This window comes from Bos taurus, chromosome 6, assembly GCF_002263795.3.
Source record: "Bos taurus isolate L1 Dominette 01449 registration number 42190680 breed Hereford chromosome 6, ARS-UCD2.0, whole genome shotgun sequence".
Lineage (NCBI taxonomy): Eukaryota > Metazoa > Chordata > Mammalia > Artiodactyla > Bovidae > Bos > Bos taurus.
In genome coordinates this window covers 84,635,367-84,662,400 of record NC_037333.1, presented here as the reverse complement: position 1 = coordinate 84,662,400, position 27,034 = coordinate 84,635,367, and the positions used below count along the sequence as shown (strand labels likewise).

The following is a 27,034-nucleotide window of genomic DNA, read 5'->3' as shown; positions in this document are numbered from 1 at the left end:
TAGCATCTTCAGCTTCCATCCTGGTGGATCCCAGTAAACCATCTACCCTTAAATTTGAGGCTTATCCTATATCCTTCACTAAGAATGAGCCTGATTTGCATTTTATGAAATAGATCAAGATATGGGCATATGAATTACCAAAGAGTACATTATGGGCATATGATTCAAAGATGCAAAAAAACATATCACAAATATTCTGATACTGTTCAAAAGCTCTATGCGGATGCAGTTTTAAACAAAAAAACTTATGAAAAAACTGAGAGAGTCCAGATGTGATGTTGTTCTTAGAGATGCAATTTCTCCTTGTGTTGAGCTGCTGGTTAAACTGCTTACCCTACCTTTGGTCTACAGTCTTAAATTTACCACAGGCAATACATATGGAAAACTCTGTGGAGGGCTTATATGACCTCCTTCCTACATACCTATTATAATATTTGAACTAAGTGACAAAATGATATTTATGGAGAGAGTGACAAATATGGTGTATGACCTATATTTTGACTTTGCATGAGACTTTTAACAAGAAGTGGGATAAATTTTACAGTGAAGTATTAGGTAAGTCTGGTTTATTACATTTTCCCTCCAGTAGATGAAAAGAAATCTTATCTTCTTTGTGTGGGTTAGAGTGGTATAATTTGTATCTTCTTATGTTTAGTGTCAAAATGGAAATATAACAACTTCTTAGTCAAAAGGTATCAACTATTCAGGAGAATGTGCAAAGTAGTCTAGAACTCTGTGACACTGGAGATGTTCCTGTGACAATAATAACCCAATATGTTAATATTCCTGAGGCTTATTTATTTTGAAAGCTACATATGCACTGCACTTTTCATAAATTATAATGTCTGTTATTTATTGCTGTAAAATAAGCTATCCTAAAACTCATGGTTTAAAAGAGAAACCATACTGTTTGCACACGACCCTATGAATCAGAAAAATGGGCTGGGCATAAGAAAATGTCTCTTCAGTGGGTTTTGCCTGGGCTTAATCTTTATGCTACTGTTAGTTACCAGGTTTGACAGAAGTGGAACAGTCCAAGAAAGTGTCACTCACATGGCTGGGGTTTGCAGATTAGCAGGATACTTTGATGTCTCCTCCAGGTGACCTCTCCAACAGAAAACCTTGGACCTTTTTAGATGATAGCAGAATTCTAGAATAGGTTGCATGAAAGTTTTAGACTAGATTTGGAAGTCACACAAAATCACTTCTGTCACCTTCTATTGGTAAACCAGGTCAGGAGGAAAGCCCAAATTCAAAGGGTGAAGAAATAGCCTCCACCTCTTAATAGGAGGAATTACAAAGAGTATTAGCCATTTCTGATATGCTATAGTAAGAAATTTCATTAACTATATTTAAAAATCAAATGAAGTTTAGTCATGAGGAAATATCCTTCTAAACCTGGATCAGTAAAAAAAAAAATCTATGTCCAAAGCAATCTGATATTTTGTATAAACTTTGTGTTTATTTGTCTTTAAAATTAAACATTTCTATGAACTCATAGCTGAGGCTCTGTTTAGCTTTCAGAATCAAAGTTCCTGACTTCTCCATCTAGATTCAGTTCTTCTATTATTTTAATCTCTCTAACATCTCCATTATCTAGTATCTCTATTGAGAATAAAAATTGCTTAGTTGTGAATGAGTTTCTCTGGAAACTATCTAGTATTACTCTTTACCTCTCAATGGATTAAATGTCATTTACTAAGTAAACCTCTAGTCTTTTCCATTTTAATGCTTTCTCTATTTCTTGGGATTGATCGCTTAATAAGGCTTTCTTATCCCTCCTTGCTCTTCTTTGGAACTCTGCATTCAAATGGATATATCTTGCCTTTTCTCCTTTGCCTTTAGCTTCTATTCATTTCTCAGCTATTTGTAAGGCTTCCTCAGACAACCATTTTGCTGTTTTGCATTTCTTTTTGAGAGAATGGTTTTGATCACTGCCTCCTGTACAATGTTGTGAACCTCTGTTCAAGGTTCTTCATGCACTTTGTCTATCAGATCTAATCCCTTGAATCTATTTGTCACTGCTAATACTATGCTAAGTCACTTCAGTCGTGTCCGACTCTGTGTGACCCCATAGATGGCAGCCCACCAGGCTCCCCCATCCCTGGGATTCTCCAGGCAAGAATACTGGAGTGGGTTGCCATTTCCTTCTCCAATGCATGAAAGAGAAAAGTGAAAGTGAAGTCGCTCAGTCGTGTCCGACTCTTAGCGACCCCATGGACTGCAGCCTACCAGGCTCCTCTGTCCATGGATTTCCCAAGCAAGAGTACTGGAGTGGGGTGCCATTGCCACTGTATAATCGTAAGGGATTTGATTTAGGTCATACCTGAATGGTCTAGTGGTTTTCCCTACTTTCTTCAATTCAAGTCTGAATTTGGTAATACGGAGTTCATGATCTGAGCCACAGTCAGCTCCCATCTTTTCTTTGCTGACGGTATAGAGCTTCTTCCACTTTGGCTGCAAAAAATATAATCAGTCAGATTTTGGTATTGACCATCATCTGGTGATGTCCCATGTAGAATCTTCTCTGGTTATAACTAGAGTGTTCTCTTGGCAAAACTCTGTTAGTCTTTGCCCCACTTCATTTTTGTACTCCAAAGCCATATTTGCCTGTTACTCCAGGTATCTCTTGACTTCCTACTTTTGCATTTCAGCCCCCTATGATGAAAAAGAAATATTTTTTGATGTTAGTTCTAGAAGGTCTTGTAGGTCTTCAGAGAACCATTCAAATTCAGCTTCTTTGGCCTTAGTGATTGGGGCATATACTTGGATTACTATGGTATTGAATAGTTTGCTTTAGAATCGAACAGAGATCCTTCTGTCATTTTTGAAATTGCATCCAAGTATTGCATTTCAGACTCTTTTCTTGACTATGAAGGCTTTTCCATTTCTTAAAAGGGATTCTTGTCCACAGTAGATATAATGGTCATCTGAATTGTATTTACTCATTCTGCTCCATTTTAGTACACTGATTCCTAAAATGTCAATGTTCACTCTTACTATCTCCTGTTTCAGTTCAGTTCAGTTCAATCGCTCAGTCATGCCCGACTCTTTGTAACCCCATGGACTGCAGCACACCAGGCCTCCCTGTCCATCTCCAACTCCCAGAGTTTACTCAAACTCATGTCCATTGAGTTGGAGATGCCATCCAACCATCTCATCTTCTGTTGTTCCCTTCTCCTCCTGCCTTCAATCTTTCCCAGCATTAGGGGTTTTTTTGTTTTTTTTTTTTTCAAATGAGTCAGTTCTTCACATCAGGTGGCCAAAGTATTTGAGTTTTAGCTTCAACATTAGTACCTCCAATGAACACCCAAGACTGATCTCCTTTAGGATGGACTGGTTGGATCTCCTTGCAGTCCAAGGGACTCTCAAGATTCTTCTCCAACACCACAAGTCAAAAGTATCAATTATTCGGTGCTCAGCTTTCTTTAGAGTCCAACTCTCAAATCCATACATGACTACTGGAAAAACCATAGCTTTGACTAGATGGACCTTTGTCAGCAAAGTAATGTCTCTGCTTTTTAATAAGCTGTCTAGATTGGTCATAACTTTTTGTATTGTCATGACTTTGAGAATTTACTCAACTAAGCAATTTTTCAAAATCTCCTGTTTGGTCAATTGCAAATTACCTTGATTCATGGACCTAACATTTCAGTTTCCTAGGCAATACTGTTCTTTACAGCATCAGACTTGACTTCCATCAGCAGTCACATCCACAACTGGACATTGTTTTCACTTTGGCTCAGCCTCTTCATTCTTTCTGGAGTTATTTCTCCATTCCACTCTGCTCCATCAGCATATTGGGCACCTACCAACCTAGGGAGTTCATCTCTCAGTGTCTTAACATTTTGTCTTTTCATACTGTTACTGGGGTTCTCAAGGCAAGGATACTGAAGTGGTTTGTCATTTCCTTCTCCAGGCTTTATTTTCTTGGGCCCCAAAATCATTGCAGACGGTGACTGCTCCATGAAATTAAAAGACACATGCTCCTTGGAAGACAAGCTATTACAAACCTAGACAGCATATTAAAATAAGCCTAGACATGTTAAAAAACAAAGACATTACTTTATTGACAATGGTCAGTGTAGTCACAGCTATGTTTTTTCCAGTAGACATGTATGAATAAGAGAGTTGGAGCATAATGATGGTTGAGCACAGAAGAATTGATGGTTTTGAACTATGGTGTTGGAGAAGACTCTTGAGAGTTCCTTGAACAGCAAGTAAACTTAAAATATCAGAGATTAATATTAGAATGTAAAAAAACATCAGGGGATAATATTTGAATTATCAATGTCTGCTTTCTGATTCTAATACCTTCAGTTTGAAAAAGTAAGCAAAAGGTGAGAGTCCAATAGATTCTTCATATCTGGATGATTTCTTAAAAAAAAAATTTATTGGAGTCTAATTACTTTACAATATTATAGTGGTTTTTGTCATATATTGATGTGAATCGGCCATTCCAGAGCAAAACATATCACGCATATCTGGATGATTTCTAATCTTGATTCTGTGAGTACATCCATTCAACAACAAATACTTTTTGAACTTCCTCTTCTTTTCTGTTGTTTACTAATGTGGGGAGCAGAAGGAAATTAGTAAATATTTGTTGAGAATTTACTCTCTTCCAGGACATCTAAGTCCATCATATTTATTAATTCATAGGATAGAGACATAGAAATCTTATTCACGGGCAGTATTATTCTCATTTTATACATACCTGAACTTAAGTAAGGTAACCTACTCAAGTTTTCATGGGGAGTAAGTGACAGAGATGCGGAGAAGGCAATGGCACCCCACTCCAGTACTCTTGCCTGGAAAATCCCATGGACGGAGGAGCCTGGTAGGCTGCAGTCCATGGGGTCGCTAGAGTCGGACACGACTGAGCGACTTCACTTTCACTTTTCACTTTCATGCATTGGAGAATTAAATGGCAACCCACTCCAGTGTTCTTGCCTGGAGAATCCCAGGGACAGGGAAGCCTGGTGGGCTGGTGGCTTAGCAGCAGCAAGTGACAGAGATGGGATTAAAACATAGATGTCTGGCCTCAGAGTAACCACTTTGCATAATGTGTTACATGAAAACAAAACAAAACAAAACATGAGACTCTAATTTCAAAACTTTATCTATGATTTGGAGAAATATTATGGTAAGCATCAAGTACACTACAGTATAGAAAAGGTTAGTTTCTCTTCATTGTGGTGGTCTTATAACAGACATTCTCCATATCACTCAACTAACCAAACTTATCTTTGCCAAGAGAGATGTTCCCTCACTACCTTTTACTCATATATATATATATATATATATATATATATCTTTGTGGTTGGAAATTATTGTAAAAATTTTGGAAACCACCCTTGGCAGAAATTCCTTATTGCTCTCAATGGCTAAGAAGATTTGCAAGGTTAATTTAAGATTATATATATATTGCATATGCAATATTCAAGATTAAAATTACATATATATTGTATGAGGTTATAGGAGGTAGAGGCCTGAAAAATAGAACCAAGACCAAAGTCTAGGAACAAATCTGCTAAAAATTAACCAAGAATCACAGGTCATAGAAAATAAATTCTTAGGCGAGGTTCCATAGCAGGGTCATGCAAGTTGATGTGAAGTGATAAAGGGCATCACATGCCAAACAGTCAGTGTAGAAAGCTGGTTGGTGAATGAACTGGAGGATGATTAGGCCTATCTAAAATAAAAGACTAAGCAAATAATCCAAAGACCAACGTTTCTAAAATAAATAATTCAGAGATTAAAGTTTCTAAGATAAAAGTTCATCAGGAATCATAGGTCATAGAAAAGCAGCTTGTAAGTGAGGTAACATAATAAGCACATGCACAGCAAAGTGAAGGAAGACATGGCAAAAAATAGCAAAAAGTCACAATAGGATGCTGGGCTGTGAATGAGTGTATGTGTGAATATATACTAAGCAAATAATCCAAAGCCATAAAAAAGCTTAGAGAAATTTTAGGTAAGTACGGGGACAGAAGTGCAAGTGACTGGTGCAAATAGACTTTTGCAACCAAGGCAGGTTTTCTAGCCTGGCTTTCCAGAATTTTTATGTCATTCCTTGAACAAGGAGCCTTCACAGCATTGCTGATTTATTCTAAGAATAGAAATTAACAAAGGAGATCCTTTAACCAAGTTATAAATACTAAAAAGGAAGATTTTTGTCAGTCTTTAGTAGGTGAATCTCCCTTATCACTCATTCTGATGTGCTTTTTAATATTTACTTTTAGTTTTTCCAATATTTATAATTTTTCTGGAGACCAAAGACACAAATTTAGACACAGGAACACACTTGACAGACTGAATCATAAGATAGTTCCTTAGCTGCCCATCCTTTTTTCCTTTTTAGGCAGTTATCAAGCAGCCTTCCATTGCCATTAGATTGTAGTAATCGATATAGTCAGAATGTTTCAAATTTCCTAGGAGAGAAAAAATAAATAACATAAAGATGGAGGTGAAAGCCATCATTTCATTTAGTGCATCTCGATCATCATACACTTGTTGATCACAGATGTTTCAAAAATTTAGTCCCACAATAAGCTTTATTCTTCAAAACGTACAGAAAAAAAGTTGAGACTTTAGCTATGGAAGGGAAGGCTATTGATTCCCAGCGAGATCTGCATCATTAGGGAGGCTTCTTAAACTACTGGAGGGTCTTTTCTTACCTTTATCTATCCTCTGAAAAGTTCTCATGAGTAACCAGGATCCTCTGGTGGCTGACTAGGTGACCTGAAGACCAGACTGAAACAAGTGTGAGAAGTGCAAATTCTTCATGCTGTTGGTCCATATTTGATGTGGAAAGTCATTAATAATCTTTAGAAAACAATACCTATGTGAGTGAGATCAAGCTGGTGAAGTAGAAAGACCCTAGACTTATCTTTTCCCATGGACACACCAAAATACAACTACTCACAAAGCAATTATCTTTGAGAACGACCTGAAGAGTATCAGAAAAGACTTTCCACAACTACAGATATAAAGAAGGAGCCACAACAAGACAAGTAGGAGGAGCAGAGATACAGTCTAACTGGGACCCATAACCTGAGGTTGGCCACCTACAAACAGGAGGAATATCACAAGCATAGAAGTCCTCCTCCAGGAGACAGGGGTTTCGGCCCCCACATCAAGGTCTCTATTTTGGTAAGACATACCCCAGAATGTCTGGCTTTGAAAGCAAGTGTGGCTTCCATTCGAGAAAACAGGAGACTCTGTAAACAGAGAATCTGCTCTCAAAGGGTATACACAAAATCTCACTTAGTCTGAGTTCCAGCAGACTCAGTAGTTTGAAAGACACCTGGGCAAGAACCACTTGCTGATCTTGGAGCATCTCCTGGAGAGGCATTGTACAGCTGGGACTACACCTGGGGATATGGCTCTGGTGGTAGCCATTTTTGGAATCTCGTTCCACCATTCTGACACCAACCCTGGCAAGCACCATTTTAGAATCCTCCCTCTAACCTATTAGCACCAGAAGCTTCCCCTGCCAATGGGTGCATGGCAATCACACAATGCTGGGTTCTCCCTGGAAGATGGGATCCTCAGTTAGTTTAAAAAAATGTTTAAAATGTCAGAATGTTATTAAAAATGCACAAATATTATGAAAGTGATAGAAATCTAATGCTATACAGTGGAAAACAAGAAGATGATCATTTAGAATGCAATATTTGTCACATATGTAAATAATTACAGAGTAAAATTGACTTAGAATTAAAATCTATTAGTGAACGTGTAACGTATGATACAAGAGTTAATCTTTAATGGTATATGAACCTAGAAAGGTTCAAAGGTGCCAAGGGAAGAGGTTATAATGAGCTGTATAAGTTTCTCACTTACCTGTGTTTTTCCCTCTCTTTTTTCTCTATATATGTTTGTTTAAACTGTAAAACACTGGCATTATTTGTTCATCTTGGCTTACACAGAACAGAAGCTTTATTGCTGTATCATCTAAGAAAAATGGGTATATATTCACAAATTTCCATATATTCCTTTTCTTAACTTCCACTACAGGAAGACCCACTACAATCTGTGAATTAATGAGAAAACTGATTTTTGGTTGATAAAAAGCTCTTGGGATTTTGAATTTCCCCAACCATTCTTACCAAATTTTGATTTTGTTGGAGGACTTCACTGAAAACCTGCCAAACCCCTGCACAAGGTAAAATTTTTATCTTGAAGGAAATTTTCCATTCCCAGTCCAAATACTGTCTTCTGGAAGTTATATGGGCAATATATAAAATTTCTTCACACCATTCCTTCACTCACTGTGTGTTTCATGTTTCACTATTACTGAATATTCTGGATTATATAACAGTCATAAAAATATGAGAGAAATGCAATATTATGTGGATATAGCCACTATGATAAAGTCTTGCAACACATGAGAAACATTATTTTTTCAACAAATATGTTTTCTTTGTCTGCTAGATGTCAGATTCTTTACTCTGTACTGAAGAAGGAGGGGTGAAAGGGAGAGACACAATGGTAGTCCTTGGGGATCTTATAGACTGGTCAGCCAGAAAAAATATGAATGTTAAACAATTACTTATAATAAAGTACAAATCAAAAGATATTTTAGATTGAGGTGATGTGGAAGTGATCTCTCATATTTTATTAAAGTAAATTGCAATGAAATATCTCAAAGAATCAAATTCTGATAATGCCATATTAAAATGGGAAATATATGAGAGTATTCAAAGACTATGGAACTGAGAGACTGAACTGAACTGAACTGATGGAATCTGGTGCTTTAATACATGGTACTATGATAAGTAAAAAATATATCAAAAGCAAATTCTGCCAAAGTACCTTTTCTATAAAATATGGATGCATGAGAATAAAGGAAGAAAAGTGTGGTCTACTTTATAGGCCAGAACTACTGAGAATAAAAACAATCCGCCAGATACATAAAGGCCTTGGGCTTCCCAGGTGGTGCTAGAGGTAAAGAACCTCAGGTTTAATCCCTGGGTCATGAAGATCCCCTGGAGAAGGGCATGGGAACCCACTCTAGTATTTTTGCCTAGAGAATCCCAAGAACAGAGGAAGCTGGCAAATTACAGTCCATAGAGTCGCAAAGAGTGGACACAACTAAAACGACTTAGATTGCATGTACATGAAGTCCTTACACACTGCCAAAACATAGTGCTTCATAACTATTGGCTGCCATGTCTTTCTTTTTTTTTTTTTTTAAATTTATTTATTTATTTATTTATTTTCTTCTTTTTTTTCTTTTTTTTAATTTTTTATTCCTTTATTTCTCATGTGTTCCCCATCCTGAACCCTCCTCCCTCCTCCCTCCCCATACCATCCCTCTGGGCCGTCCCAGTGCACCAGCCCCAAGCATCCAGCATCGTGCATTGAACCTGGACTGGCATCTCGTTTCATACATGACATTTCACATGTTTCAATGCCATTCTCCCAAATCTTCCCACCCTCTCCCTCTCCCCCAGAGTCCATAAGCCTGTTCTATACATCAGTGTCTCTTTTGCTGTCTCGTATACAGGGTTATCGTTACCATCTTTCTAAATTCCATATATATGCGTTAGTATACTGTATTGGTGTTTTTCCTTCTGGCTTACTTCACTCTGTATAATAGGCTCCAGTTTCATCCACCTCATTAGAACTGATTCAAGACTTTCTTTTTTTAGTGAACTTTTGGCCAAAGGAATTTGTCTCTGAAATTGAAAAACGAAGAAAATATTAAAATAGTATTTGAATTTTAAGCAGTGTCACCAGTATCTAGACTGGAGGGATTCCTTCTGGGGTATGTGTGTGTGTGTGTGTGTACTGGCAAACTCATATTTTTTTCCAAAAACTTTGTGAATGCACTTCAGTATTGTTCCTGATCTTATCTGAGGTGAAAGAACTTCACAACACAAAACAGACCAGAAATCATTGCATCCTGATAATACAATTCATGAAAATAAGCCTCTCTCAGGAACTGGTGCTAATGGTTAAGTACTGGCCTGCCGTTGCAGGAGATGTAAGAGTCGCAGATCGGATCCCTGGATCAGGAAGATCTCCTGGAGGAGGGCATAGGAAACAATTCCAGTATTCTTGCCTGGAGAATCCCATGAACAGAGAAACCTGGCAGGCTATAGTCCATGGGTGTGCAAAGAGTTGGAATCTAGTGAAGTTACTTAGCACTCATGACACAATGCCTAATTTCATTAGGTATAGTTTTATTTCAATCATGTAAACTTCCTGATTTCTTTAATCCACAGTTGGTAAAGAATCTGCCTGCAATGCAGGAGACCCAGATTTCATTCCTGGGTAGGGATGACCCACTGGAGAAAGAAATGACAAGCCACTCCAATATTCTCGCCTGGAGAGCTCCATGGGCAGAGGAGCCAGGGAGGCTACAGTTCATAAGGTTGAAAAGAGTCAGATGTGACTGAGAGACTAATTTTCAACTTTGACTTTTCAACCTGCCTGATCTCACTAACCAGGCTTGGAAACAAATATAGTAAGGTAAATACCAAGGAGAAAGTGACTGGTTAAGCCTATTATACAGAGTGAAGTAAGCCAGAAAGAAAAACACCAATACAGTATACTAACGCATATATATAGAATTTAGAAAGATGCTAACAATAACCCTGTGTACGAAACAGCAAAAGAGACACTGATGTATAGAACAGTCTTATGGACTCTGTTGCAGAGGGAGAGGGTGGGAAGATTTGGGAGAATGGCATTGAAACATGTATAATACCATGTATGAAACGAGTTGCCAGTCCAGGTTCGATGCACAATACTGGATGCTTGGGGCTGGTGCACTGGGACGACCCAGAGGGATGGTATGGGGAGGGAGGAGGGAGGAGGGTTCAGGATGGGGAACACATGTATACCTGTGGCGGATTCATTTTGATATTTGGCAAAACTAATACAATTTGTACAGTTTAAAAATAAAATTAAATTTAAAAAAAAGTATTAACCTGCACAATGTTGTTGTTGCTCAGTTGTTCAGTCACATCTGACTCTTTTTGACCCCATGAACTGCAACATGCTTGGCTTCTCCCGGAGCTTGCTCAAACTCATGTCCATTGAAGCAGTAATGCTATCCAAACATCTCGTCCTCTGTCATCTGCTTCCCCACTGCCTTCAATCTTTCCCAGCATCAGGGGCTTTTCCTAGGAGTCAGCTCTTCATACCATGTAGCCAAAGTATTGGAGTTTCAGCTTCAGCATCAGTTCTTCCAATGAATATTCAGGACTGATTTCCTTTAGGATGGACTGGTTGGATCTCCTTGCAGTCCAAGGACCCTCAAGAGTCTTCTACAACACCACAGTTCAAAAGTATCAATTCATCTGCACTCTGCATTCTTTATAGTCCAATTCTCACATTCATACATGACTACCATGGGAAGCTATGGAAAAACCATAGCTTCAACTAGACGGACCTTTGTCAGCAATGTTTCTGCTTTTTAATATGCTGTCTAGGTTGGTCATAGCTTTTCTTCTAAGGAGCAAGCATATTTTAATATTGTGACTGCAGTCTCCATCTGCAGTGATTGTGTAGCCCAAGGAAATAAAGTCTCTCACTATTTCCATTGTTTCCCTATCTATTTGCCATGAAGTGATGGGACCAGATGCATGAGCATAGTTTTATGAATGCTGAGTTTCAAGAAAGCATCAAATCTTTGATGTCCAGGCTTCTTTATGGTCCAATGATAAAGTAACCACGAGCCAATGCCAGAGTTACAGGAGATGTGAGCTCAATTCCTGAGTCAGGAGATCTGCTGGAGTTTTTCAGTAGTTCAGTCATATCTGACTCTTTGCCACCCCATGGACTGCCACGTTCCATCTTTCTCTGTCCTTTATCATTTCCCAGAGCTTGCTCAAAGTTATGTCCATTGAGATGGTGATGCCATCCAAGCATCTTATCCTCTGTCATCCCCTTCTCCTCCTGCCTTCAGTCTTTCCAAGCATCAGGTCTTTTCTAACGAGTCAGTTCTTTGCATTAGGTGGCCAAAGTAGTGGACCTACAGCTTCAGCATCAGTCCTTCGAATGAACATTCAGGGCTGATTTCCTGTAGGATTGACTGGTTTAATCTCCTTGCTATCCAAGGGACTCTCAAGAGTCTTCTCCAAGACCAAGTTCAAAACCTGCACAATAGGACCCACATTTACAAATGTAGATGAAAGTTTTCTGTAACTTAATGTCATAAATGATAATTAGTCTTAGATAGCTTGATCAGATGTTTTACCCAATAAGTCACACTCTTGTGGCATAAAATCCACCAAAAACAAACAGCTTACAGGCAAAATTTGTCACATTCACTGTATATCATAGCATCAGTATCCTTAAAATATCTCGGCCAAGATCAGAAATAAAATCAAATTTATACTCAACATTTAAACATCCCATATAAAAATAGTGATAATATATGATATTGAATTTCATTGTTTTAAAAAAAAGTAGGGAAAAATAAGCTATGGGAAGTTTTGAAAAGCTATTTCCTTAACAGATATGAAATTAATGTAGCATACCCAGTATTATCAGAGCATGAGATAGGAAGAAAAAAGAAATAAACTTTCAAGACAAGAAAAAATACTTTCAGCAGTCTTTGTCTCTTTCAGACAATTACTATAATATAAGAAGTTTAATAGATCAGAGTCTTAGCTGAGGCTTAAATTTAGGGAACTGTGGGAATTGGGAATTTGAAACACCAATAAGTAAATAATAAATCATGGTTAATAAATTGAGAGTTCTTATTTAATTATATAGAGATGATTTAACAAGAATGCTTTTCTTCTTTTACCAAAGCAATTATATGTAACCTTTAATCTGTTCATATTATCATGAAAAAGGGAAAAGTGAAAGTACTAGTCACTCAGTTATGTACAACTCTTTGCCATCCCATAGACTATAGCCCACCAGGCCCCTCTGTCAATAGAATTCTTCAGGTAAGAATATGGGAGTGGGTTTCCATTCCTTTTCCAGGGGATCTTCCCTACCCAGGAATTGAACCCGGGTCTCCTGTCTTGAAGGTGGATTCTTTATCATCTGAGCCACTAGGGAAGCACCATTACCCTTACATTATCATAGGTAGCCTTATAATCAGGAAAGCCTATATATCAGAAGACCTGTCCTGAAAACTGCTAAGAAGAAAAGTAGATCAATTCAGTAACAAATACATTGGACAAAGAATGACATACAAATTCATGAAGCTGAGCTACAGACTGTTTTTCATTTTATTTGAAGAATTCTGTTAGGAGTTCAGGTCCTTTTAAATGCCTGTCTTTTGTCAACTTCTCCAAAACAAACCAAGAAAGAAAAGAAAAAAAAAAAAAAACCTTGATCTTGCTAGGCTAGGATTATTTAACTTATTATAAGAAAAAGGAACAGCACTTTGACAGAGTTTCATCAATTTTCAGTAAAAGGAAGTCAGAGTAAGGTTACCTAAGATGTTGAGTTCTGGTTGGTGATATTAAGGAGGACTTTGTAATGTAAGGAACAGGTTGGAATTTAGCAAAGTTGAAGGCATAACTTTGGATTTCTGGACACAGTAAGGTCCTGAATCTTGTCCTGGTGAGCAAGCCATATGTTTTAATAAGCATATTATTTTACTTGTGTGTTTGTAGAATCCTGTCATCCTGGGACAAATTACTAAGCCATTGTTTCTGGATCTTAGCAATATTTAACAGAGAATGAGAAAAAAATTCCTGGTCCTGCTATTGTTTGAGACATGGAATAAAAATTACATTATCTTCAAAAGTCACTTAAGAAAATCAAACCTGTGTTGTCACAATGTGAAATGTTCTTCCCTGGAGACTTTCACTTTAGTGACATCCTTTGTTGGTAAGTGATAAATAAATCACTGTACTTGTTAGTAGTCAATGATAATACATTGGTTAAAGAAAATGAACTGCATATCACACATCTCTTTCTAAAGTGTTTTAATAGTTTAGCATATTAGAAGATGATGCTATTCTAATAATTCTCTCTCTTTAGAAATGTATGTATTCATGTTCTTCAAACAAACTAAAGAAAGAATGAATGAAACAAAAACCCTCTCTCTGCTGATTCCCCTTCAGAATACAATGAATTATTTCTTTTCAGGAAATTGAAGAGTTTGTCCAAAGCTCTGGAGAAGATGGCTTTGTAATACTGATTTTGGGGTCAGTGGTTGAAAACCTTCCAGAAGAAAGGTCTAATATGATTGTATCAACCCTTGCCCAGATTCCAATTACCTTTGTACTGAACAGCTATTTGAATGAATCTCTTTAAAGTCTGGAGTGGGTCCATTAGAATGTTTTTTGCAAAGGGGAGAGAAACAGAGAATATCATAACATGGTTAGATCAAAATGAATTGGTATATCTCATTTTTCTTTCGAATTTGAATTTTAAAATGGAACAAGGGGGACATATGTGCTTAAATGTTCCAATTCAAGTTTTACTTTGTTCTGAGAGACATTTCTGTCTTAGAGATTATGTTTGAGATTCTAGTGCTATTAAGTTAACAGTAAGAACACAAAAACATCCAAATCTTGCCCCACAAATCACAATGTTTCCTAGGGGACTTCCTGAGGGGACTCTGGGAGTTCTGAGCATCTGAGAGGTATCCTGTTGCAGTTCACTTGGTAGCTGCACTCGATATTCAATATTCAAAACAGAATTTTGAAAAAGACTGAGTTGGAGCATAAAGATTCAAATCCTTCCTCCTACTCCTGCTCCCTCTTTTCCCAAGATGAAAACAGCATGTGTCTTAAAATCATTCGTTGAGGAACAGATCAAGAGAGAAGCCTGGGATCCAGGTTTTTTTCCTGTTAAAGCAGAAAAAGATGACAGGAAGGGGCATGGGCTCCAACTTTAAGGTCTTTTGTGAAAGTGAAGTGAAGTCGCTCAGTCATGTCCGACTCTTGGCAACCCAATGGACTGTAGCCTACCAGGCTCCTCTGTCCATGGGATTTTCCAGGCAATAGTACTGGAGTGGATTGCCATTTCTTTCTCCAGAAGTATTTCTTTGAGCTCCCTTTTTTTAAGGGGCGGGGGGGGCGGGTGCTGCAAGAATACTGCAGTGGATTGCCATTCCCTTCTCCAAGAGATCTTCCCCATCCAGGGATTGAACCCAGGTCTCCCGCACTGTAGGCAGATGCTTTACCATCCAAGCCACAAAGGAAGTCAAATATTTCTTTAAGCCCCCTTTTTCTTGGGGTGGGGGGGCAAGAACACTGTAATGGGTTGCCATTCCCTTCTCCAGGAGATCTTCCCAACCCAGGGATTGAATCCCAGTCTCCCAAATTGTACGCAGACATCTGAGCAACCAGGGAAGTCTTAAGGTTTCTTAGTCCTGACCATTAGCAGCTTGACCTAATCAGCATACTATTCTGACTGACTGTATTAACAACTACTTTCTCAGAGGTGGGGAGGAAGAGAAGAGGCAAAAACTGGGAAGCATGGAAGAGTCAGTGTTAGCAGAAAAAAAATTAGAGAAGAGCTTCCTGCTAAAGTCCTATCGTTATTTTTATGGCAGTATAAATCCATCAGTACTCGTTCACTAGCTGTGAACTACTTGCCCTAAACTATCCCAAACAACCCTGACTATTTTCATCTTTGAGAACCTTGATTCAGGTTGACAGCCTTGACAAGTAATATACAGTTATGTGCCTTAAACATAAAAAACATTACTCCACTAATCTAGGATTTGAGGGTATTTCATTCCACTGAGAAATGAGAATTTCAGCATCAGTGATTTCTTTGGGGTAGACATAGCATCGCTGAAACATTCTAAATTAGTATTTTCTATTGTAAAAAATGCAATTAAATCTCTCAACAGCACAAACTTCTAAATTGCTTATTTCAGTTTATAATAATCAATGAAAATTAATGTGGCACTCTCTTTTTTAAAAAATTTATTGCTTTTATTATTCTGCAATCCCTAGGTTTGTACAAAATATGTGCATGGATATTTCCACTATTAATACCTTTAGAGGAAAACAAAATGAAAAAATGTCTTAGCAATTTTATACTTCAAAGATTATAGGAAGTGATTTTCCAATATGCAGTGTAAAATAATTTATATTCTCTCAACTAGTTGAAGAAATTTTATCTCATTATACCACATAGAAGAAAGTATAATATTGTTCACAAAATCAAATAGAAAGAGACACATTTCCATCAAAATGCTTCATGGAGAAAATAAACATAAGCATATCTTCACCGATTTCTTTCAGAAACTGCTGAGCAAGCAAAGTATTTTCTAGAGTCAAACCACAGGTTTGTTATATAAGACAGTCACATGAAATGAAGTTGCAGAAATTTCAGTCAGCTTTTTGTACACACTACAGTCCTGGTTGATTCTTGAATGCTTTTAGCTATTAAATTACATTATTTACAAGCTAATTTCCCTCAAGTATTTAAAACTAGTCATAGCATGTTGTAGTAAACAAAATGATAAATTGATCAACAGGGTCCCAGATTTTTGCTGCTTTGATTTTTTGAACTATTATTTAACATTATTTAACATTCCTGAGAAGAAATGCCCGCATCTGTTCATTGAAAGAAATGGGGCAAAATGACTTCTTACTAGATTTTAACTTCTAAAATGCTCTGAGACTGTGATCTTATTCATGGAGTTCAGTCTTTTCTTAGTCTTAATAGGTTGTGTGGTGATTCAGTGGGAAGAAACCAGATATGTTGGGAAATAACACTCATCTTTTTAAGTGGATCCAACAGAATGATCTTGTTGGTAAGAAGATGGCAAAAAAAAAAAAAAATACTAAGTTCTAATTAAATCTCAGGGACAATAGTGGAACAGAAAGGTAAAACATCAACACTTGATGATAATTATCTGTCATCTATAAATTTTCGATAGCTTTTTGACTGGTCTTCTTGTCTCCCTCACTCTTCTATCTCAGCTCTACTACTATTGTAGTGCTTTTATCTAAGATTATATGGGAAGTTCAGTTCAGTTCAGTCACTCAGTCATGTCCGACTCTTTGCGACCCCATGGTCTGCAGCATGTCAGGCCTCCTTGACCAACTCCCAGAGTTTACTCAAACTCATGTGCATTGAGTCGGTGATGCCATTCAACCATCTCATCCTCTGTCATCATCCCCTTCTCCTCCTGCCTTCAATCTTTCCCAGCATCAGGGTCTTTTCAAATGAGTCAGTTCTTCGCATCAGGTGGCCAAAGTATTGGAGTTTCAGCATCAGTCCTTCCAATGAATATTCATGACTGATTTCCTTTTGGATGGACAGGTTGGATCTCCTTGCAGTCCAACGGACTCCCAAGAGTCTTCTCCAACACCACAACTCAAAAGCATCAATCCTTCGGTGCTCAGCTTTCTTTATAGTAAACATCCATACTTTTTCTTGAACTTTCAGTAATTCACATTGCCTAAAAATCAAAGTGTAGCTGATAGAAGATGACTTTATGAACAGCACATCCATCATTTTTCCTCTATTGCCAAATGCCCCCTGAGATTCTCCATACATTATCAGAATGAATCATTTCCTCTATTCCTAAGAAACAATGTTTCTTCACCTCCATGGTTTTGAACAGGGCATTCTTCAAATCAAGAATCAGTCCACACTTGTCCTCTGGACAAAGCAACTCTGCCCTAATATCCCCTCTAATGTGTAGCTTTCCCTCATTTATTCAGATGGGCTTTCTTTGGAAATTCACAAATGTTTGCATGATCTCATGAACATAGCAATCCTCAGCAGAAAGCATTGCCTTCTCTGTTGACTTATACTGTCAATTTCTGTTTCTAACCATGGGACTCAGAATTTATTGTTCTCATTGAAATATTTTTTAGGTCAACCGAAAACCAAAGCTTTTATCACTCATGGTGGTGGCAATGGCATTCCTGAAGCCATTTACCATATGATTCCCATGATGGGACTCCCTATGTTTGTTAACCAACCCAATAATACAGCTCACATGGAGGCCAAGGGAATAGCTACTAGACTTGAACACAATGTCAAGTGCAGACTTGCTCAGTGCACTGAAGACTGTCATTTATGACCCTTTGTGAGTATAGCATTTCTTTAACTTGGTAGTATCTATAGATTGATAAGTTCTTTTTTCAACAGTAATATGTTTATTTCCCTTATTAAGAGGCTAATTTTAAAATACTTAAAATTATATAACCAATCTGAATTTCACTTTTACATTCAACCAGTTGTTTCAAAGTTGCTTTTTAATCCTATCAATTTAATGAGCAGCTGCTGCTGTTCAGGTGCTAAGTTGTATCCAACTCATTGTGACCTCATAGACTATAGCCCACCAGGCTCCTCTGTCCATGGGATTCCCCAGGCAAGAATACTGGAGTGGGGTATCTTTTCCTTCTCCAAAAGAGCAACTAATCAGTGCAATAATTTTCCATGCAAAAAAGAAAAGAAAAGAAATCTGATCTCTATAGAGCTTATTGTAACAGTATGCATTTTTAAAAGTATGACAGAATCCATACAAGGGTTCCCTGATGGCTCAGTGGTTAAGAATCTGCCACGCAGTGCAGGAGGGACAGGAAACATGGGTTTGATCCCTGGGTTGGGAAGATCCACTGGAGGAGGAAATGGCAACCCACTCCAGTGGGCTGAAGTGGATTTTTCTAGTCTGAAAAATCCCACAGGTGGAGGGGCCTGGTAGGCTACAGTCACAAAGAGTTAAGACACAACTGAGTTGACTGAGCATACAAAGCCTACCCATATAAGACTGTAAAATGAGAAAGATATTAATTCAATGCTTAAAATTTCTGAAACTCTAAAAATACTAAGAATTACTAATCTTCCTGTCTCAATAGGTTTTTTTTATTCTGAACATTTTATTTAAATAGCATCATACAATATGTGGTCATTTACAACTGACTTCTTTTTCTTAGGAAAAAGTTTTTAGTTAGATCTATATTGCAGCATGTACCAGTATTTTTGTTATTGAATAATACTTTATAGTATATCCATACCATACCACATTCTAATAATACATTCGTCAATTGATGGGCATTTCTATTTTTTTCACTTTTGTCTATAATGAAAAGAATCTATATGCTGTTATACATGTTTGTGTGAACACAGGTTTTTACTGCACAGGGTCATAGGATAATTATATTTATGAGAAACTACCAAACTCTTTTCCAAAGTAGTCACATCATTCTACATTTTCACCAACAGTGTATGAGAGTTCTAATCCTTCATATCATTGCCAACACATGTTATTATCTTTTATAATTTTTATTATAGGCATGGTAATGAGTATGATCACTCTTTGGTCTTGATTTACATTTTCCTTATGGCTACTAATGCTGAGAATATTTTCATGTTTTTATTGGCCATTTGTATCACTTTAGAGACATGTCTCTTCCAATCCCTTATCTACTTTTTTAATTTGGTTGTCTTTTTTATTATTGAGCTATTAGAACTCTTATGTGTCATATACATAAGTCCCTTTTCAGATATATGGTTCACAAATATACTTTCCATCATTTAGTTATTTTTCTCTTGCCAGTGTCCTCTGAAACACAATATTTTACAAAAATTAATTGAATATATTTTTAATAATTAAATATTTCCATACTTTATTGAATCTGTTAAAACTGTTAAAATTTCCCACAGAGGAAACTCCCAGCTCAGATGCCTTCATCAGTAAATATTTCCAAATAATTAAGAAAAGAAGTACTATTGATCTTCCACAAACTCTTCTAGATAATTCAAACATATTACCACTTTACAGGTCATTTTATGAGGCCATAATCCCTAATATCAAAAACATAAGGACATTACAGGAAAACAAAAATTTTTAACACAATTCCTTCCATAAATAAAATACAAAAGAATTAGAATGCCATATAAAAAGTACAGAACACCTTGATCAAAATGGACTTATTCCAGGATTGAAAGTTTGTTTGTTTATATGTACAAAAATGAGTGATATAATTCAATAAATTGTCAACATAAAAGAGAAAAATATTATGACCAGTCTAATGATTAAATAATTGATAAAAGTCAACATCCATTCATGATATCAAAAGAAATACTTTACAAACTAAAAATAGAAATTTCCTCAATCTTAAAATAGATGTATTAAAATACCTATACAAAAGATAACACTTCCTGGCAAAATATATACAGCTTTATCCCCTTCACTAGTAATCAAGAAAATATAAATTAAATCTCATTTATATGTCATCATAAAAACTAAAATTTGAGAACCATCACAAGAATGTGGAGAAAAAGGAACCTTTCCACACTGCTGATAACACAAATTAATAAACCACTTCAGAAAACTGTTTAATAATATTAAAGAAGCCTAAACATGCATGCAGCCTTCTCTCAGCAATTCCACTCTTAGATATATAACTAATAAACATGTATAAATATATAAACCAAAATACATATATCAGAATAATTACACCCACATAACTAGTAATGACCAAAAAGCTGTTAGCAATCCAAATGCCCGATGATCAAACAATGAATAAATAATTTGTGGTATTATCAAACAAGAGAATACTATACAACAGTGGAATAACTACATACCATATGATTCCAATATGTACACAAGTTAAGTCATTGTACGGTGTTAGAGGTCAGGCTAGTACTTAATCTGGAGAAGAGAGAAGTGTCTGGAAGCTTCTACCAGGAAAGAATGCCTATCAGGAGTTTATAATACCCTAAAGCCTGATCTGGGTAGGAGTTATATTTGTGTTTCACTTGGTGATGATTTTCTAGCTTATTTGAGTTTTGAGCTGTTTACTTGAAATTGTGCAGCTTTCATGCATGCTTCAACTTAAGGGTTTATCTTAGAAAATACAACAAATTTTAAAATGTCTACAGAGTAAATAGCATAGCATAGCAGCGGTGAGGAGATACCCCTCATCCAAGGTAAGGAGCAGCGGCTGTGCTTTGCTGGAGCAGCCGTGAAGAGAGACTCCACATCCAAGGTAAGAGAAACCCAAGTAAGACGGTAGGTGTTGCGAGAAGGCATCAGAGGGCAGACACACTGAAACCATAATCACAGAAAACTAGTCAATCTAATCACATGGACCACAGCCTTGTCTAACTCAATGAAACTAAGCCATGCCATGTTGAGCCACCCAATATGGGCAGGTAATGGTGGAGAGGTCTGACAGAATATGGTCCACTGGAGAAGGGAATGGCAAACCACTTCAGTATTCTTGCCTTGAGAATCCCATGAACAGTATGAAAAGGCAAAATGATAGGATACTGAAAGAGGAACTCCTCAGGTCGGTAGGTGCCCAATATGCTACTGGAGATCAGTGGAGAAATAACTCCAGAAAGAATGAAGGGATGGACCCAAAACAAAAACAATACCCAGCTGTAGATGTGACTGGTGATAGAAGCAAGGTCTGATGCTGTAAAGAGCAATATTGCATAGGAACCTGGAATGTCAGGTCCATGAATCAAGGCAAACTGGAAGTGGTCAAACAAGGGATGGCAAGAGTGAACGTCGACATTCTAGGAATCAGCGAACTGAAATGGACTGGAATGGGTGAATTTAACTCAGATGACCATTATATCTACTACTATGGGCAGGAATCCCTCAGAAGAAATGGAGTGGCCATCATGGTCAACAAAAGAGTCCGAAATGCAGTACTTGGATGCAATCTCAAAAATGACAGAATGATCTCTGTTCGTTTCCAAGGCAAACCATTCAATATCACAGTAATCCAAGTCTATGCCCCAACCAGTAACGCTGAAGAAGCTGAAGTTGAACGGTTCTATGAAGACCTACAAGACCTTTTAGAACTAACACCCAAAAAAGATGTCCTTTTCATTATAGGGGACTGGAATGCAAAAGTAGGAAGTCAAGAAACACCTGGAGTAACACGGAAATTTGGCCTTGAAATACGGAATGAAGCAGGGCAAAGACTAACAGAGTTTTGCCAAGAGAATGCACTGGTCATAGCAAACACCCTCTTCCAATAACACAAGAGAAGACTCTAAACATGGACATCACCAGATGGTAAACACCAAGATCAGATTGATTATATTCTTTGCAGCCAAAGATGGAGAAGCTGTATACAGTCAGCAAAAACAAGACTAGGAATTGACTGTGGCTCAGATCATGAACTCTTTATTGCCAATTTCAGATATAAATTGAAGAAAGTAGGGAAAACCACTAGACCATTCAGGTATGACCTAAATCAAATCCCTTATGATAATACAGTGGAAGTGAGAAATAGATTTAAGGGACTAGATCTGATGGACAGAGTGCCTGATGAACTATGGACGGAGGTTCGTGACATTGTATAGGAGACAGGGATCAACCCCATCCCCATGGAAAAGAAATGCAAAAAAGCAAAATGGCTGTCTGGGGAGGCCTTACAAACAGCTTTGAAAACAAGGGAAGTGAAAAGCAAAGGGGAAAAGGAAAGATATACCCATTTGAATGCAGAGTTCCAAAGAATAGCAAGAAGAGATAAGAAAGTCTTCCTCAGGGATCCATGCAAAGAAATAGAGGAAAACAATAAAGTGGGAAAGGCTAGAGATCTCTTCAAGAAAACTAGAGATACCAAGGGAACATTTCGTGCAAAGATGGGCTCGATAAAGGACAGAAATTATATGGACCTAACAGAAGCAGAAGATATTAAGAACAGGTGGCAAGAATACACAGAAGAACTGTACAAAAAAGATCTTCACGACCCAGATAATCATGATGGTGTGCTCACTCCCATTCACCTAGAGCCAGATATCCTGGAATGTGAAGTCAAGTGGGCCTTAGAAAGCATCACTACAAACAAAGCTAGTGGAGGTGATGCAAGTGCAGTTGAGCTATTTCAAATGCTGAAAGATGATGCTGTGGAAGTGCTGCACTCAATATGCCAGCAAATTTGGAAAACTCAGTAGTGGCCACAGGACTGGAAAAGGTCAGTTTTCATTCCAATCCCAAAGAAAGGCAATGACAAAGAATGCTCAAACTACCACACAATTGCATTCATCTCACACGCTAGTAAAGTACTGCTCAAAAGTCTCCAAGCCAGGCTTCAGCAATATGTGAACCGTGAACTTCTTGATGTTCTAGCTGGTTTTAGAAAAGGGAGAGGAACCAGAGATCAAATTGCCAACATCTGCTGGATCATGGAAAAAGCAAGAGAGTTCCAGCAAAACATCTATTTCTGCTTTATTGACTATGCCAAAGCCTTTGACTGTGTGGATCACAATAAACTGTGGAAAAGTCTGAAAGAGATGGGAATACCAGACCACCTGACCTGCCTCTTGAGAAACCTGTATGCAGGTCAGGAAGCAATAGTTAGAATGGGACATGGAACAACAGACTGGTTCCAAATAGGAAAAACAGTATGTCAAGGCTGTATATTGTCACCCTGCTTATTTAATTTATATGCAGAGTACATCATGAGAAACGCTGGGCTGGAAGAAGCACAAGCTTCAATCAAGATTGCCAGGAGAAATATCAATAACCTCAGATATGCAGATGACACCACCCTTATGGCAGAAAGTGAAGAGGAACTAAAAAGCCTCTTGATGAAAGTGAAAGTGGAGAGTGAAAAAGTGAAAAAACTTTAAGCCTAAAGTTCAACATTCAGAAAACGAAGATCATGGCATCTGGTCCCATCACTTCATGGCAAATAGATGGGGAAACAGTGGAAATAGTGTCAGACTTTATATTTTTGGGCTCCAAAATCACTGCAGATGGTGACTGTAGCCATGAAATTAAAGGACACTTACTCCTTGGAAGGAAAGTTATGACTGACCTAGATAGCATATTCAAAAGCAGAGATATTACTTTGCCAACAAAGACCCATCTAGTCAAAGCTATGGTTTTTCCTGTGGTCATGTATGGATGTGAGAGTTGGACTGTGAAGAAAGCTGAGTGCCGAAGAATTGATGCTTTTGAACTGTGGTGTTGGAGCAGACTCTTGAGAGCCCCTTGGACTACAAGGAGATCCACCCAGTCCATTCTAAAGGAGATCAGTCCTGAGTGTTCTTTTGAAGGACTGATGCTAAGGCTGAAGGTCCAATACTTTGGCCACCTCATGCAAGGAGTTGACTCTTTGGAAAAGACTCTGATGCTGGGAGGATTGGGGGCCGGAGGAGAAGCGGTTGACAGAGGATGAGGTGGCTGGATGGCATCACCGACTCGAAGGACATGAGTTTGAGTGAATTCTGAAAGTTGGTGATGGACAGGGATCCCTGGTGTGCTGCTATTCATGGGGTCGCAAAGAGTCAGACACGACTGAGCTACTGAACTGAACTGAACTATCTTAATATGATCAAGAAAAGCTACTCTGCACTCTGAAAGTAATACTGAGACAAAGCCTTCAATCAAGAGCTTGAAACAAGGTCCAAAATGTTGTGGGGAAGGATATTCCAGAAGGACAAAAGGGACTGCAAGTTCAGAGGTCCTATGGTAGGAAAACATTTGTAACATCAAGAAACGGCTAGAAGGCCAATGTGCTTACCACAGAGTGGCCGAACAAAGTGATCAAGGAAGGGATTACCAGGGGTCTGAGCATGTAGGATACTATGGACCAAAGAACAGATTTGGGTTTTATTCTAAATGTGATAAGAAGCCAGATGGAAATTTTGAGTAGAGAAATGTAATAACTTAATAGGTATCTCCAAAAAATAATTTTGTCCACTGGTAGAAAATAGATGGTGGAATGGAGAAGAGTCAAAGCACCTGGACTGGTTAGGAGTCATTTCATTTTTTATTACACTATTACTCTGTTCTATTATACTTCCACAAGAATATCATCATGAACTCGCCTTTCCACTATCCAACTTACAGTGTTTGGAATGGCTCTTATCAATTCCTATGGTAGAAAAGATTGAATTTTTCCACCTGACCTTACATATTCACTTTTTAAATAACTGTCAATCTAAAATTTCAATGTAAAAATCAAACTTTCAATGAGGACCCAACTAAAAATAGACTATTACTTCTGTAATTGTAGCTTCCCTTGTGGCTCAGCTGGTAAAGAATCTGCCTGCAATGCCGGAGACCTGGGTTCGATCTCTGGGTTGGGAAGATCCCCTGGAGAAGGGAAAGGCTGCTCACTTCAGTTTTCTGGCCTGGAGAATTCCATGGACTGTACAGTCCATGGGGTCGCAAACAGCTGGACAGAACTGAGTTATTTTCACTTTCACTTTTATGTAATTGTATGATATTTACTTTGAATTTGTATGACTCTTTTTGAAAACCGTCTATGCCATTGGTATGCTTAAGTAAAGTAGCTTTCTTTCAATGTTGCTATCTTTGTACTTCTTCATTAGATAGAAAGGAAATGCTATGAAGCTATCAAGAATTCACCATGATCAACCTGTAAGACCCCTGGACTGAGCAGTCTACTGGACTGAGTTTGCCATATGCTACAAAGGAGCCAAGCACGTGTGGCCAGCCACCCACAACCTCACCTGGTAGTAGTACCACTCACTGGACGTGATTGGGTTCCTATTGGCTTGTGTGGCAACTGTTGTATTTGTCATCACAATATGCTATCTGTTTTGGTTCTGGAAGTTTGCTAAAACAGGAAAGAAGGAGAAAAGGGAATATCTGTATCTGAGAACTGGAGCAAGTTTACTCCATAGATGAAACTCGTCCAGCAAGAAGGAGTTATGATAAGGATCCTATCCTCTTGTGACAAAACAACTTTTCACAATTCAGTACCTCAGATTAAAGTTTATTTTCAAGGGATTTTCTTTTTAAGAGTTGAAATATGTCATGCCAAGAGAAAAGCTCATGAAAAATAAAATAAACATGAAACTATATGGGTCTATGTTGAAATTTATTTTTTTAATTCAAAAGTTATATTGAAAAGAAACATTTGAACATAATAGTGTTTTTCATGTTGTGTATAGACAGAAGAGATCCAACCAGTCCATCCTAAAGGAGATCAGTCCTGGGTGTTCATTGGAAGGACTGATATTGAACCTGAAACTCCAATACTTTGACCACCTGATGAGAACAGCTGACTCATTGGAAAAGACCCTGATGCTGGGAAAGATTGAGGGCAGGAGTAGAAGGGGATGACAGAGGATGAGATGGTTGGATGGCATCATCAACTCAGTGGACATGGATTTGGGTGAACTCCGGGAGTTGGAGATGGACAGGGAAGCCTGGCATGCTACAGTTCATGGGGTCACAAAAGAATTGGACAACACTGAGTGAATGAACTGAACTGATAGACCCAAGAATAAGGAGAAGTCTGTTTATAATATAAATATTACTTTGCAGATATGCAGAGTATTTTATCTTTACTTTGGTGCAGAATATTGTAGCCTTATTTTGCTACAGAAACTGTTCAATAATTGGAATTGTGTTTAAAAATTCACAATTTTGTTTCACTTGTAAGACCTCTAAAACTTCTTGGTTATTACTGTGCATCTAGCCTCAGCATCACTTCTTATCTAAAACCATGGCAAGCCATTTGCCTTCATCCAGTATAACTCATTTCCCAGTGGAATATTTGTGGAATTAGAAATAGCAGCTGTTACCTGCCTCCTATTTTGTTGTTGTTTAGTTGCTAACTCTTGTCCAAATCTTTTGGGACCCCATGGACTATAGCCCATCAGATTCCTCTGTCCATGGAATTTTCCAGGCAAGAATGCTGGGGTGAGTTGACATTTCCTACTCCAGGGGATCTTCCCAATCCAGGGATTGAACCAGTGTCTCCTACGTTGCAAACAGATTCTTTACCACTGTGCCACCTAGGAAGCCCAGTAGGCTTAACTATTCTTCCTCAAATCTATCCTGCAACACAGGCAAACTAAAAATGACTGGTAGTCATTGTACAGTGAGAACTACTACAAATCTCCAACAGAAAGTCAAACAGTCCAATACTGAAATAAAGAAAGAATATGAACAAGAAATTGACAAGTGAAATGGCCAATGACCTATGAAAAATGACAAAGGCCATTCATGCTTTTAGAAATGCAAATTAGGTCAATTAGTTATTTTCCTACAAGTGATTTGTGGAACAAATATTCTGGTAGAACTACTTCTCTGGAAATGGACATATGTTTTTCTTCCTTTGCTGTTTTTTATTGGAATATATTTGCTTTACAATGTTGTTAGTTTCTGCTCTACAATATCATGAAT

At 37.8% G+C, this 27,034-nt stretch overlaps 1 pseudogene; it reads left to right on the top strand.

Annotated features, from left to right (window-relative positions):
• Positions 1–241: 241 nt before the first annotated feature.
• On the top strand, positions 242–25,528 carry LOC781478 (UDP-glucuronosyltransferase 2B18-like; annotated as a pseudogene).
• Positions 25,529–27,034: the final 1,506 nt, after the last annotated feature.